This window comes from Mastomys coucha, unplaced genomic scaffold (assembly GCF_008632895.1).
Source record: "Mastomys coucha isolate ucsf_1 unplaced genomic scaffold, UCSF_Mcou_1 pScaffold13, whole genome shotgun sequence".
NCBI lineage: Eukaryota > Metazoa > Chordata > Mammalia > Rodentia > Muridae > Mastomys > Mastomys coucha.
Genome location: NW_022196895.1, coordinates 12,033,717 through 12,049,324, shown reverse-complemented (window position 1 = coordinate 12,049,324; position 15,608 = coordinate 12,033,717). Strand labels below are relative to the sequence as shown.

General features: G+C 42.2%; 1 long non-coding RNA gene across 2 annotated transcripts in view; it reads right to left on the bottom strand.

Annotated features, from left to right (window-relative positions):
- LOC116086871 overlaps positions 1-14,886 on the bottom strand; it is a 41,590-nt gene extending 26,704 nt beyond the window's left edge. The window contains exons 1-5 of one of the 2 annotated variants that reach the window (XR_004117169.1): positions 14,868-14,886; positions 13,458-13,708; positions 9,939-10,109; positions 9,669-9,795; positions 9,188-9,242 (exon numbers count right to left, since the gene is read on the bottom strand). This is a non-coding gene — a long non-coding RNA (uncharacterized LOC116086871). Of the gene's footprint in view, positions 1-9,187; positions 9,243-9,668; positions 9,796-9,938; positions 10,110-10,192; positions 10,429-12,109; positions 12,202-13,457; positions 13,709-14,867 lie in introns of those variants that run through there. The other variant, XR_004117170.1, reaches the window with a different exon arrangement.
- Positions 14,887-15,608: the final 722 nt, after the last annotated feature.

Here is a 15,608-nt window from a genome sequence, read left to right as displayed (position 1 = left end):
AAAGTAGAACAGACAATGAGGCAAGTCAAGGCATTGCTTCTGTGAAGCTAACATTCCACAGGGAGACGGAAAGTAACAAATTATTTAGTATGTGAAAGTGAAGCAAATGTGTATTACCTATTCCACATATGAGATGGTAGAAGCCTAAGGAGTAAAGATTTTCCACAAGTACTAATAATCTACATTGAAATTCTTGCAACCCAGGGCTCTGACTGAAACCCCACTCTTACCCACTCTGCTTCACAACACCATCAACATCCGAGCAACATCCCTTTTGAAAATCAAATCTCAGATGGAGAAGGTTCTTTACAGCTTACTTCACTTTTCCTTAAGTTGTACTTCCCTTTGTGCCTACTCTACAGTGAGGCCCCTGACCTCAGGTGCCTCTCCACACACTATCCCAGGCACAGAGAGAAAACGAACCACAGAAGCCATCTTTACTCGCTCTCAATTATCTAGTGCAGGGAGCTGGATGCCTTGGGATTTTGAAGAATGTCAACATCTGCTGTGATTTGAAGATGAAATGCTCTCCGTGGGTTCATGCGTCTGAACATTTGTCATTAGGTGATGCTACTGCTTGGGAGGTTTAATGGAACCTTAAGGCACAGAACCTTACTGGAGGAAGCACATCAGGGTGGGGGTTGGGGTGGGGTGGGGAGACGGCTTTGATGTTTTGTAGCCTGGGCCTACTTATTGTTCTTGGTGTCTATCTCTGTCTCTCTCTCTGTCTCTGTCTACATCTGTGTGTGTCTCTGTCTCTCTCTTTCTCCTCCCTATGTGTGGATGAGCTGTGATCACTCTGCTCTCTGACTGCTAGGCTGGCCTCAAGTTTCTGTGGCCATGCCTTCCCACCTGTAAGGACACTATCCTCCTCTGGAACCATAAACCAAAGTAAACCCTCTCTTCTCTGAAGTGCTCCTTGTCGGAGCACTTTCTCACAGCTAAAGTAACTAATCCAACATCCAAGACGACTTTTAAGAATGAGATATACAAAAATGAGAAACAAGTATAGAAAAATTTTGTGAAGCACGAGTTTAAGTTTTAGGCATAGATATGTAGTGACTTAAATGAAAATGGCCCCATAGGCTTGTATATTTGAATACAGTTGGTCGAAATTTGGGGGGGAAGGATTAGGAGGTGTGGCCTTGTTGAAGGAGGTATATTATTGGGAAATGCGTTGTGATTTCAAAAGACTAGAGCTATCCTATTCCTAGTGTCCCCTCTCTCTGCCTCCTACTTGTGGAAAAAGATGCAAGCTCTCAGCGGTTCCCGCTGCAATGCCCTTTCTCTACCGTCATGGACTCTAAGCCTCTGAAAATACAAGCCCAAATTAAACATGTTGTTATGTGTTGTCTTGATCATGGTATATATTACAGCAATAGAAAAGTAACTAAGACAAGATATATGTGACAAACCCAACTCATCTATTCCATCTCTCCACAGCTTCTGGAAAATGTCTATAAATAAGATCTTCTAGTTGCTGGGCAGTGGTGGCGCACGCCTTTAATCCCAGCACTTGGAAGGCAGAGGCAGGCAGATTTTTGAGTTTGAGGCCAGCCTGCCAGGATAGCCAGGGCTACACAGAGAAACCATGTCTTGAAAAACTTAAAAAAAAAAAAGATCAAGTGATCCAGCAGAAAACATGGTGGATGTCCATTGTGCCCCATGGCTCATTATTGCAGATGGAGATTATTTGTTTTTTGTTTTGTCTTATGGTTGCACCCCTTCAACCTATTTCCACTAAACTGATAGTCATACAAAAGTCAATTAAGTGTTCTCAAAGTCAGAATCCATAAAAAAAAAAATCTAGTTTATTTTTTAAAAAGACAATGACTTCTGAGCTTCTACTTTATGCCATGCCCTGTATCTGATATAAAGTGAAGGACTAGTCAATATTGGTTGAATGTTTGCTGAGTAAAGATGCTAGCCAAATCTGAGTTTAATTCCAGGATCCCACAAGGTGGCAGGAGAGAACAGACTCCTGAGAGCTTGTCCTGCTGACCCCTACATGTGTGCAGATGGACCCCTATGCCCATACTCACATACAGACATCTATACATGTGCACATGCACAAACACACATGCACACAGTAAATGAAACAATGGATTCAGAAATATTAGTTGAACAAATAAACAAATAGCTGGATCTGTGTTTTGCCACTTGCTGAAGATACATGGGTAACTAAGACACATCCCAGCCCTCAAGGAACACATTTAGCTTGGATGCTGAGCATGTGGACATTCAAATTTAGCATATTTAAAATTTTAAAGGCAACCTTGTTCTCCTTTCTTCCTTCACATTCCTAATCTCATGTAACCCCAGAGTCGCTGTACCTTGCCTCCTATGGGCTTCCTGTCTACCAAGTCCGTGACTCAGTTCCCTCCCCACTACCAATATCCACAGCCATGGTTTTAGCAACTCTCTCCTGAATGGCTGCAGCCACTGATGAACTAGCTCTAGTCTGCCCTGGCCCCATGTGTTAGATGCTTGGGTGACGTAGGTCACTGTGAGAGAACATCTAGAGGAGAAATTTGAGGGATGATGGATCCGATTGAGTTACTCAGTCTTGCACACATGTGGTGGTGAAAACAGCAGAGTCTTCCTCTCATCTCATGGTCACCAAAGAGCGGGGGTGTGGGGGGTGGAGAATGATTGCACATGAATGCTTTCTCCTTTGCTCTTTCTTATTCCATCTTAGCATGTGGGATGGTGTCACCATCATTCTCCCTCTCACACACATACTCAGAAGTATGCTAAACTAATTTTCTAGGCACTCCTTAATCAAACCAGCCTAACTTCATGGATGCTTTCCTTCCTGGATCCCTCTCCTGTGTTTCTTAGACTAGTATAACACTAACGCCCGTTTTCAGAATCCTGCTTGGTTTCCCACTTCCTCTATTCCATCAGTCATAGCCATTCACAATGAGGCCCTATTCTCCAGGTCTTGTCTTGCCTAAGACATACCTCTCCCTCTTACCAGGCCTCTATGTTCCCTCAATTCAGCCTTGAGGGAAAGAGGGGTTCCTAAAACTGCACTCCCCAACCTCAGCTCTCTCTTTCTAAAATACCCATGGTCTCCACTCCCCCTAGGGTCTGACTCAAGTCCCTTCTATCTGTCAGAAGTTATTAGGGTCAGACCATTGTGTTTCCCGGAGTCTTGCTTCCCAATGAAATAGAGGCAACCCAATGCCATCTGTTACTAAGCCTGGCAAACTGAGTTTGACCTCAGGACCCACATGGTAGAAGGAGAGAACCAACTTCTTCAAACTCTCCTCTGACCTCTACATATATGCCATGGCACAAATGCGTGCACACACACACACACACACACACACACACACACACACACATACACACATTAATTAATTAAATTTTTGAAGAACAGAAATAAAGATGCATAGAGATTACATATAACAACAAGGAGACTTTAGTCCAGAGTAGTGTGACAGTACAGATCAGAAACAATAACCCTGTAAAGATTGATAGTTGGCCACATGAGTGAGAACTTAAGAACCCTCGGAGTCATTGAGGGCTTGCAATTATGGGGCTTGCAGGAGGGAGTGTGGCTAGGAAGAGTACAGCTTAGGTGGGTCTTTATTCTGATTGACAGGTTAAATTATATAACTTCTTTTCTGCTATGCATCTGAATTTAATCATATGCATACTCAATATGTAATATAGATATATAATATAAGCATAAGACAGTAGAGATTTTCCCTGAAACTTCTATTTAAGCATAGTCATTACACATATTCAAAACTAGTTTAAGCCAAACTGGACTTGCTGCTCTCATACCCTACCCAGTCATAAAGAGGGTATGGGTTGAACAGAATCTAAGTTTAATGGTTGGAAGGAAAAGGGAACACATTCCGTTGTTCAGAGACAGATCTGCGTGCAGCTCGATGCAGTGGGGAATAGAGTTGCTTACATTGTGTTAGGTGACGTAGGAAGGAGCTATGTGTAAAAAGTACGTACAGGGAAGGTTCTCAGGCTGCCAGGTGCAGAGTGAGAGCAAGAGGAATGTATCATATCCCAAGTGCAGTCGAGTTCCAGGTTAGGAAACCATCCCCTACGCCTTCCTGGCTCTTATAAACTAGGCATCTTCCTTGTTGGACAAATCTTCTGCTTCCCTTGATTCTTTAGTGACATCACCCATACTTTCCCTGAGGAACTTTTCACTGTCCTCACATTTGGGTCATCCATGTCTTCGTCCTTGCAGAGCTCTAAACCCTGGGAAACTTCTTCAAAGTCAACTATAAAACACTCAGCCTTGTTAGAGCTGAATCGGCTTGGCAATTTGCTCTATTACTAAAATGAACATAAAATGGTACCAATTCAGAGGAACTGGGATTTAAAGATGATTTTTCTTTAAGAAAAAAAGAAAGAAAAAGTTTGCTTTTCATGAAGAGAAATCCTAAATGCAGACTTATAACAGTTTTCATCAGTCCTTCAGTAAGAACACTGTCTTCCAAAACACCCCATGATTTTCTCCCACAAATGCAAAGCCATACTCACAGGGGAGACTTGTGAGAGCTTTACTAACTCAAGTTTAATTCATCATCACTACAATAAATACAGCTCAAAGTACATGCCCTGCAGACATTAGGTCAATAACATCACCACTCTCATGAAGGATGGCCTTGGCAGAGGGCAAGCTAGGCTGGGAAAATACATGTGTGTGTGCATGTGCACACACCACACACACACAGAGAGAGAGAGAGAGAGAGAGAGAGAGAGACAGAGACAGAGACAGAGACAGAGACAGAGACAGAGAGACAGAGACAGAGAGACAGAGAGACAGAGAGACAGAGAGAGAGGAGAGGAGAGGAGAGGTGTTGTTTTCCAGTGCTAGTGTCCAAACCACCCCAGAAGAGGCACTCTTAATGACTAAAATGCCCCAGGGAGAATGGCTAGGAAGGGGGCTGCAAGCTCAAGAGTCTTGTTCATCAAGTGATTCCTAACCAGTGAATTCCATCTTCTGCAACCTGTTCTGTGTTTGCTTCCTAGAAACTAATGAGATCTCTTCATATCCTCCTAGCATGAGTAGCAATTCCCTCTCTTATACTTGGCCACACACTAACATGTGTGGCTTTCCATTTCTGGTATTCCTCTGTGAGGTGTGATATCCTGCAATGATCCTTGAATTTGATGATTAGTCATGTCTCTGACCAGCTTTGAGGAATGTGAGTCTCTCTCTTCACCAAATGCCTCAGTCTCCCACAGCATATTAGAATACTGGTAAAAAGATGAACTGTCTCATCTTTAGACGAGAATGACTTGTATGATGTGCACTTGCCTGTTGCACCCCTTCTGCCTCACCCTCTACCTAGCACAGCATTGATGAATCATAGCTGATGCCTAACATTGACACCTACTTTTTTTCTTGAATATCCGTCTCTCTCTGGCTTATACAAACACATGTGCCATCTTAAATGAAGGTCCTACTGCCAATGCCAGGTCCCTTTCTCCCAGTTTTGCCTCATACAGTAGTCTGAATGATTCTGTCTTCCCAAAATTCATACAAAAATTCAATTCCTTTGTGGTATCAAGAGGTAAGGCCATATTTTGGTTACATTGGCCTAGCTGTAGCCAAATACCTGACTGCTCTTAAGGCAAGAGCAGTTTATTTTGGCTCTGCATTTCAGAGAGTGGCAAAAATCACCATAGAAGAAAAAGCATGTCAGGTAAGAGGATTCCATCCACAAAAGCAGAAACCCAAAGCTGCTGTTTCTTACACCATGGCTGATCAGGAAGCTGAGAGTAAAGACTGGAAAGAGAGACGGAGATTATAACCATCAAGACCTGACCCCAGAGATTTGCTTCCACCCATCAGCCCATTGTCCCAAATGGTCTACAACCTCCCAAAACAACTTCAGATAAGTACTCAAACTCATGGATCTGTGGAAGTGATTGAACAACCAAGCTGTAGCACACCAAGAAGAGGTGACTGGGTCCTAAGAGTGAAACCCTTGTGAATGACACTGGTATCCTTATAAATATGATTCACCGGAACCTGGGTGTTCCTTCAACCACATGTAAACAGAGAATCATTTTTGAAGCATTGTAAGCTCTCACTATGCACTAAGTTTGCTGGTGCATTGGCCATGGCCCCAGAGTGGTAAGAAACAGTTTGTTGATGTTTAAAATGATCTAGCTTGCATGGTGAGAGGGCCCAGTGGGTAAAGGCACTTGCTGCGAAACCTAGTCACCTAAACTTGAGCCCTGAAATCCAGGTGGTAGAAAGAAAGAACTAACTTCAGCAAATTATCCTCTGAATTCCGTATGTCTGCCGTGGCATGTGTGTGTCCACATCCACATGTACCCACATCAACACACACGCACACAAGTATTTTAAATAATTTTAATTACACAGTTGAAGATAAGTTTATCAAAACAGCTAAAATGGTTGAAAACTTCTCATCTTAACTATTTTACTGTGCAATTACTATTATCAATTTTAAAATTATTTATTTTTTAATAGCAAAACTCTTTAACCAAAATCTGGCTGATCAAAATTTTGATTAACATTTTGCATAAAAATCAATTAAGAAAACCTCAAAAGATAATGAAAACTAAAAGGTACTAAGGATGTCAGAAAATAAATTCCTAGATGTCCCACCATCAATTTCCTACAATTATTCCATGTAAAATATTGTACAATAAGAATTTAGAGTCAGACTGTAACCCTCGGGCCCTTTAAAATTCTTAATAATCAAAAATGCAATTATGCTCACTATGCTGTAATTACTAAAGAGAGTGCACTCAGACATTTTACAACCATTTTCTAAAGAGAGATGATGTCGGTGGGGGTGGAATTCCTAATTAACTTTCAATTAATCAAAAATTCATGTTTAACCAGGAAAGACCACTTCGGAAACATGGTAGGTGCCACACCCTGGATTCCTAATACTTTGGTGAACTATAAGCAAGCTCGTTTCCTAACTGACTGAAAGGACCCTGTCTAGAAAGCAGTTTGACAAATGACCCTCCCTTCATTTGCATATCAAAGGAGGCCACAAGGAGATTAGACTTTAGAAGGCTTAGATATCTTAGACATGCAACTCCAAATGAGAAGTAATAGTTTTTGAATTGTGTCATACAAAACCAGGGCTGTTCCCTCCTGACACAGAAATCTGTTCTAGCTATAACGTGAGGCTGCAATGGGGACTCTTTATGGTACACATGATGAGAATAAACCACTGAGACAGATTAAATGAAGGGTACTTGTTAGTTGTGGCTGCAAGCCTGAAGAGAGCTTCGAGGAACTTTGATTCAGCAGTTGGAAAGACATTATCAGAGGGAGGGTTCTGTTTCTCCCCCATGCTAAATTCTATCTCAAGTTGGAACATTCTGAAAAACACGTCTTCAAGCTACCTCCTCCAGAAGGGTGTGAAGGCTCATCCAATAGCATTGTGGGAAAGTAGTCTATTCATTTTCCAGAAACCCCTGCACAGTGGTCATTAGGCCTTTTTGATCTTAATAGGTTTAAACATCCGCCACTGAGCCAATCACAGAGCCAGGAGAGTTGGATAGTTCTATAAAAGAAGGCAACCAGGGGTCACCTGGAAACCAACAGTAGGTTTGTTTGCCCCATCCCGCATAGCTGAGAATGAAAGAAAGTGGCCTCCCTGGTGGAAACTTAGGGGTAACAAGAAAAAGAAAAGGAGACTGGAGTTAAGACATTCGCAAGTGCATGAACAGCTAACTAGATCAGTTAAGCAAAAGCACATTCTGAGACAGGGTTCTTATCATTAGCTGTGTAATGTATTTAAAAGAACTCTTTGTGTATTGTATAAGTTTACATATGTGTTCCTGAACATGCGTGTAGAGGCCAGAGGTTGGGACCGGGTATCTTCCTCAATTACTCTCTGCCTTATTTTTGGAGAAAAATCTCTCATTGAATGAGGAGCTCACCTATTGGGGGTAGGGTGGCCAGCAAACCGCAAGAGCTCAACTGATTCCATTCCATATCCTCCATCCCAGCTTTGGAATTGCAAGCATATGTCACAGTGCTTGACACTGTACGCAGGCACTGAGGATGTAACCTCATGACCTCAGGCTTATGCCGCAAGCACTTGGACCAATTGAGTCACCTCGTCAGCTCCTCCAAGGAGATTTCTTTGGATATGTATATCCCTGTGTTGTATATACAAGCATGTGTGAAGATGTATGTGACCATGTCTGTGCATGTAGGGGCCTCACCAAATGAAGAACTCCCAACTGGCTAGACCAGAAGCCATCCAACCCATGGGATCCTCCTGTGTTTGCCTATCAGTAGAGTTACAGGCACACACTGCCATGCCCAGATTTTTATGTGGATGCTGGGATCCTAACAGGTCCTCAGGCTTTCACATCAAGCACTTCACCCACTGAGCCATTTCCGCAACCCCCCCTTGAAACTTTCTTAACTGATTATAGAACAAGCAACACCAACTTGATGTTGCCCACACTCCCCCTAGAATTCTAGTACCTGAGAGCAAAACACCAGAAACCCTGAGCATGAAGTCTCAATGGGTGCTTTGGAAACAATAAGAACTAGTGGTGGGTGCTCAGGCTATATAGGCCGGAGCTATACATGCTGACATTAGTTATGTACTTGTTATAAGGTGTTAGAAGCCTTGAACATGCCTTAAGCCATGCAACCTAACAGCAACCTATTGTAACGTCCACGATTAGCTGAAGAATGGCATCCCAGACTCTAATAGTATGTAAACACAAAGAGTGTTTTATTCTGCAGAAGTCCAGCATGCTGAGGTCTCCCATTACCAAGAGAGAAAGACACCCAAGTGAGCTTGCAGACCTGATTTAAAGCACATTAGGGAATTCCAGGGTAGGTGACCTCTATGTTAATCTGTTGGGTTCATCGCTATGGACATTCCATTATAGGGTGTGGGGACTGGAAACTCACTTGGGAGGTCTGGGGAAACTGTTAGTTGAGGAAGTAGCTGAGGAGGTCTGGAAATTGTGGCTGACCCATTGTCCTTGCCTCAAGCCAGGTGGGAGGGCAGCTTCTGAGGCCTGGACTTGCCTAGAATTGCCCAGGTCTTGGAAATGGAGATTTAGGCCTAGTCTCCTTAACTGCCAATTTGAAGCCTGTCATGGAATCAATCAGTCTAGCCTTCTCACTATGGGTACCATGATGACCCTGTATTGCCATGAGAAAACACAGAAAGGTTAGCTAACTTACCCAGAGTCACACTGTTCATAAAGTGAAGAAAGCTCAATATCTGAAGCTCATGGACCTAGAGGAAGAATAGGTCAAGAGTCTAAGACTTTTGTTTGTGTTACATTTCAAACCTGGGAAAAATGGCTAAGGTGTCCATTCAACATATCGAAGCAGACCTGGCTACTAGGTTCTCCCAGCATCCCTCAGTTCCTAGCTGTTACAGGGTATGGATAGCATACCCCACCCTCTACCCAGAATTCTCCAGCCTGGAAGCTCTCTTGCCTTTCCCCCAGAGGGTCTTCCCTGTATAATACAGACATTTTGTTTACCAACCCCTTTTTGTTCCTTTGGCCTCCTGCAGGCTGCCCTACACTTCTCTCTCCCCCTTCCTCTCCCCAGTCTCTTCTTCACAAGGCCCAGGGGCCTTTGACCTCTCCCAGATGTCTCTGCCTCTGGCTATGCTGTCCCTTTTATCTGCAATAAACATTCTGCTCCACCATACCTAGGGGCACTCATGTCTTTTCCTTTTTATTTCTTCTTCTCAGTCTGGAATCAAGTTTACCTAATGGTGACAAAGAGCATCTTTAAACCTCCTCCTAGTTGGCTTCCAGAGAGTATATTCCAGCATCCTAAAATGAGAAAACTCTGTGTGGGTGTGTGTGTGTGTGGTGTACTCCACAATACACACACACACACACACACACACACACACACACACACAGGAACAATGGAGAGAACACAAATGCCTCTTTGAGAAATAAGTAAAAGGTACCAGGTGAAAAGATGAATCATGGCTGCCTTCCCCAGCCAAGAGGAGCTGAATGCTTCTGAGGTCTGCACCCTTAGATTCTGCCAGCAGAGAACCCAGGGCCAGAGACCATTTTTTGTCGTCCTTTATCATCGTTAACTGTGCTTTGCGATTTGTCCCTCTAGCCAATGTGACCTGCAAAAGTCAAGGTTACACATTATGGGACATGATTAAAGGGAAAGTATTACATTGGCGATAGGGAAAATCTTGATAATTACCATGATTTCATCTTTTAACTAGTCTTCTCTGCTTTTTTTGCCCAAATGTTGGAAGACAGCGATAGAAAAATATTTGTTACAAAAGCCATCAACTCATTAGACGCACTCTCTCATCTTACTGAAAATGTACTCATACAGAAAAATAGAGACTTCGGCCCAGATCCAGTGCAGGGTAGATAAGCACGTCAGTCCCAAAGGAAGGAGGTGGAGGGCTGGAGGTAGCCAGCTCAGAAACCCTAGGAGGGACAACGGAATTTGGATGAGCAGTCTTTGTAGCTGAAGACCAAGTGTTAAGACAATGAGCGTCAGGGTGCATAAACAGGCCTCCTGCTGGCTCCTTGCCCAGGGACTGGCTAATCTTAACAACTGGAAGGAGAGGTCAAGAATTTCTCTCCTTTGCATTGCTTCTCTTCAGTCTACAGATAACCGCTGGCTCATGACACGGGTTGGGAGGCTAGTGGCACTTTTCAAGAATCTGACTTTCCCTCCTCACTATAAATGAAAAGATAAATCTCAACAGTAGCCTTGCCTGAATTTTTTTCATGGCTGTTATGAAGATCATGAGTAGGCTTTAAATATTAAATTTTAGATAATCATCAACTAGATGGAATGACAGCTTAAAAATAAAAAAAAAATAATGTGTGCCATGAGACTTAATGAACATAAAATCTGAGGAAGTTTCAACCAAATTTAAGGCATTTCTTTAAGTGGAAGAATTTCAGGCTGTTCCCTGAAACCTTTCCTTATGCCCCACCTATCAGTTCTGGGTTTTTAAGTTAAATGGTGGCCCCGCATAGCATTTTAAAACCCAGCCTGTTAAAGCTAACAGCCCTTTTCCTAAGACACACATTACCTGCACCACCGGTTCCTCTGGACATTTATTTCTGTGTTCATTTTATGCATAGGACTTCAAGACCCGCTTTTGAGGGATAGGGCGCCTATACCTGCTTCACTCAGCTCTGACTTCATAGGCTGAATCAACACCACACTCAGAGCCAGGATAAAGCCACCCACAGGAAGCAGGGCACGGAGAAGCCGATACACGGGAAGGCTGCCTAACCCTCACACAGGTGCTCACCATAGCACCAGGGGTCTGAGGCGCACTGCTGCTCTGCAGCTCCGCCCCTTGACTGGTGCTGAAGTCTGATGCTTCCCCCTTTGCTTACTCCTTTGTCTTATTTCATCTTATTTTATTTTTTCTTGCTTTCCTTTTCCATTTTCTTAGTGAAGGATACTGAACAGAGGACCTCACACGCTTATCACGAACTCTACCATGAAGTTGCAACTCCCCAGCCCCAAGTGTCATTGATTTGTGCATGTGCGACCTTCATGTTCAATTTTAAGTAAGATATGTGAGTGTGCAAATGGTCACGTGCCCAAGTTAATTAACATCTGGTGGATACGGTCACTTGCTTGACCATAGTTAGTATAATTATACCAAAGCATCATGTCCTGTGCCTTAATTATATAAAATCAAAATTACACAGAAATTTTGGAAAAATTAACTTTGGAGAGATAGGTGAATATGAGAGTTCTAGGGGTAAGTCTCGGCAAGAGATCATTGCTGGAAAACTAAGATGGAATACATGATTTTTTTACCTTTTCATTATATGATGTCCTATACAACGGCTTTAGCAACAACTGTAACAGCAATACAGTTAATACCTCTATGATACCTCATAGAGGTAAGTTGGTGAGCTTAAACTACAGTGTGTGTGCACGCACGTGTATGTATATACAATTAGTCAGTGTTGGTTCTTTGCTTCCACCATGTGGATCCTGAGAATCAAATTACCAGGCATTGTGGCAAGCAGTTTCCCCTGCTCAACCATCTCTCGGACGCCAAAATGGTGAGCCTAACAAGCATACACATTCATCAACTTAGGGTTCTAAGTTTGGTTTTTCTCTTTGTCCTACCTGTTCTCTCTTACCACTCTGGTAAAGGTGAAATGCCCAGTCACAGCAGATCAATTTTTAGATCCCAGACTGGTCTCATGAACATTCTTTAGACAATATCCTTAGAAACGGAAAAAACGTTTGAGAAAATATGCCTTTGTTGAAGATAATAATTGGTGTTGCCAATAAATAAGTCAAGCGGAAGGGTATCGTAGGATGCTTTCTGGTAGAGCTGTGTGCATGCCAAGTTGCTATTGGATTTCCAGAAAGGGTTAGGCTACTGTGGTGTAGTGAATTGAGGGTACTGCACAGGGACCTGCTGGGAACAGCCAGCACCCTGCAGTTGTGTGCTTCTCCAGACCAGAGTTTATTTTCCTATCTTCCAGGTCCAGAAGCTAAGGTAAACCTTCCATCTCATCTGTGGCTCTGGGCTTTGGGGTTGTTAACTACTTCAAAGGTCGCTCTGTGACTTGGCTTGGAATTATTTCTTTCAACACAGTTGGTTTTTTAAGTTAAATATCAAAACCTTTTTGTCTTTGGCAGACTCATTATTATAATTTAGTCTATAGAAGAGTTTCATAATGAAAAAAAAAAAAAAGGAAAGGCAATTCCAAGACAATGTCTAGTGAGATGTAGAAAGCCCAGCTAATAGATGAGAAAGTTTGGAAACTCTTCCTGCTTCAGATCACTGTGCATCTCTGTCTAGGAGAGCCACACCTTCCTAGACATGTAAAAGATGTCTGGCCTATTCCCAGCCAAGACAATCTAATGCTGGTTGTCAAAGGCAGGATGTGACATCAGTATTTTTTAAGTCACTCCAGACATGCATAACAGGCAGCCAGGATTGAAGTAGTTCCTTTTAAGTGACTGAACCTGATTACACATCCACTTGACACCCTTTAAGCCTATCATGGATTCTCCATAAGGTGTTATCCGTGGTGGGCTCCCTCAAGTCACCTCCACGTGGTCTATATTTCCTGGGTTACAAGAGGCTAGCAGAAAAGAATTGATGTTCTTGAAGCATCAGATACCTAGAGGCACCGACCTGCCCCCTCCCTAGTTCTGTGAGAGGTGCCCTATTTTTCTAATTAAGACAGATCATTAGGAGGATATTTTTGTTATTGTTCAGACTATGTGCTGCATCCCCATTCCTCTCGCTCATCTCGAAAGCAAAGGGAAGGCCAGCCAGCATCGCAATTCTTCCCCAGAGGCTTTTTAGGATGAAAGCAACGGCTCCTACTGACACAATAAAAAAAAAATCATCCTGTGTTGAAAATAAGGATAATAATAAGTTACGTTCTGCAGATGTCCTAATAATAACAGAGAATTAGCCACATTCCTCACAAGATCAGCCTTTCATGCTACTAACCTTCGGTGAAGGAGTATTTTGAAAGAGAAGTCATTACAAGAGGGTTTTAGGGTGTTCGTATCTCCAGCTCACAGGCCACCAGTACTTGGAGCGATCCTCAGACTGGACTTGGTTTCACAAACTCCATTTCCTTTCTGGCTTCCATCAGTCAGCCCCACTGAACTTGTAGCGGTTGTGTGGAACAAGCCGGTTGGGTGGTTATAAGAAGGTATCATCATATCTCATGCCCTTTAGAGATGAAAAGCTTTAGGCTAAGACAGTAAGAAACATCATCAATGGCACTAGCAGATGACAGTAATATTAGAGGCTATGATAGCTTTCTGCTTGCTACTGTGACAGGCTTCCTGAGACATCACCTTAATAAGAAAAGCTTATTTGGGGCCATAGTTTCAAGATTTCAGTCTATGGTCACTTGGCCCCATTGTTTTTGGGCTAGTGATGGCATGGGACATCATGGCAGAGCATGGGGACAGGAGAAGCCTGTTCATCTCATAGGAGATAGGAATTAAGAGAGGAGAAGGGGTCAGGGTCCCAATATCCCAATCCAGACCACACCCTAAAAGAACCCACTTGGTCTTGTATTTTAAATAGCCATGCCACACTGGTGGCCACACATTTTTGAGAGACACAGTACTTGTAAACTCTGGAGAAGGCTGAATAAGGAACTGTCATTCCTGCCCCCTTCACAAAGGTTTTAAACTGCTATGAATCCGTCTCTTAGAAATCATCTCTAAGCCTGTGTCTTAAACCATGGGTCGCTGCCCCATATGAGGCCATGCTACTGATCAGGAGGTCATGAGACATCTGGAAACAGCGTTTCTGAATGTTTAATCATAAAAAATGAATTTAAAATCAAATGTGTAGTGAACCTGAGGCATTCCTGGCAAGCCTCGCTGGCAATGCATTATGGGACCCCACTACAGCTTCAGCTCTGAACACACAACAAGCTCCCTTTGCACTGTGTGTGCCAGCACACACTGTCGATGAATGCTGCCTGGAACACTGGCTCAGATTCAAGACTATAGCGTGTTTTCTCTGTATGTATGAAGTCTGCGGCCTTCGTTGAAATACAAAGATTGTATATATGAAGTCTGTGGCTCTCATGAAAACATAATGTTCTAATTATGGTAAATAAAGACTTTCAATACTTTCCTAACATCTTTCTTCAGCATGTGAGTATTAAATTAGACTATCTTTGAATTATGTTATTAACATATTTGATTTTTAGACATTCACGTTTTAGTGGCTGACTTGAATTATATCAAAAATCCTAAAGTGTACTTTGGTTTGAGATTAAGACATAATTTTCAGGTTTCTGCCAGGACCTTAAACATGTTTTTGCTACTTTGTACTATGTATTTAAATAAAGCATGAGTGACCAGAAAACCAAATTATCAAATATCAATTAACCTGAAAAATAATGAATGCCCTTTTTCTGACAGTATCATGTTCAGCCAAGCCTCGTTTTCTTGAGATGCAATGCAAAATAAACAAACTGTGCAAAAATAAACAAGCATCAATTTGCAACAATCTTTAATAAGAGTTAAAATTACATGCTAAAAAATTGTTTTAACACGAAATTTTTTTATAATTTGTTCTTAGAAAATTTTATATTTAATTATATATTACATACCATATATCACATATATTTTATATTATATGTTATGTTTTATATACTTAGATGCATGGAGTCACACAAAAATTTCAAGGCAAAGGGGGACAGTTAGGAAGCCCTGTCTGTAGTACATGTGCGAAGCCAATTTTATTTCACATACTCAGATCAAAGCTTAATAAATCTTCTAGATAATTATTTTTAGAATATAAATGAATATATAGAAGCAAAGAATAGAATGGTGGTTTCCCTGGCAAGGAAGAGCAGGGGTAGGGCAAGGTCTGGGAGTGGGAAGATGTAGGTCAAGTGGAACAAAGATGCACTGTTCAAGATAAGGGAATCTAGAGAGCCCGTGTACAGCACCACTACTATAGGCAAGAATATTGTGTTATAAAGTTGACAGCTAACAAGAGGTCGGATTGTACATGCTCTTACCAGAAAAGGGAAAACACCCTTCATGAATGATTTCATATGCCAATTTTCTGAAATATAGATAATCACATTAATAATCTATATTATAACATATAATCACATTATAT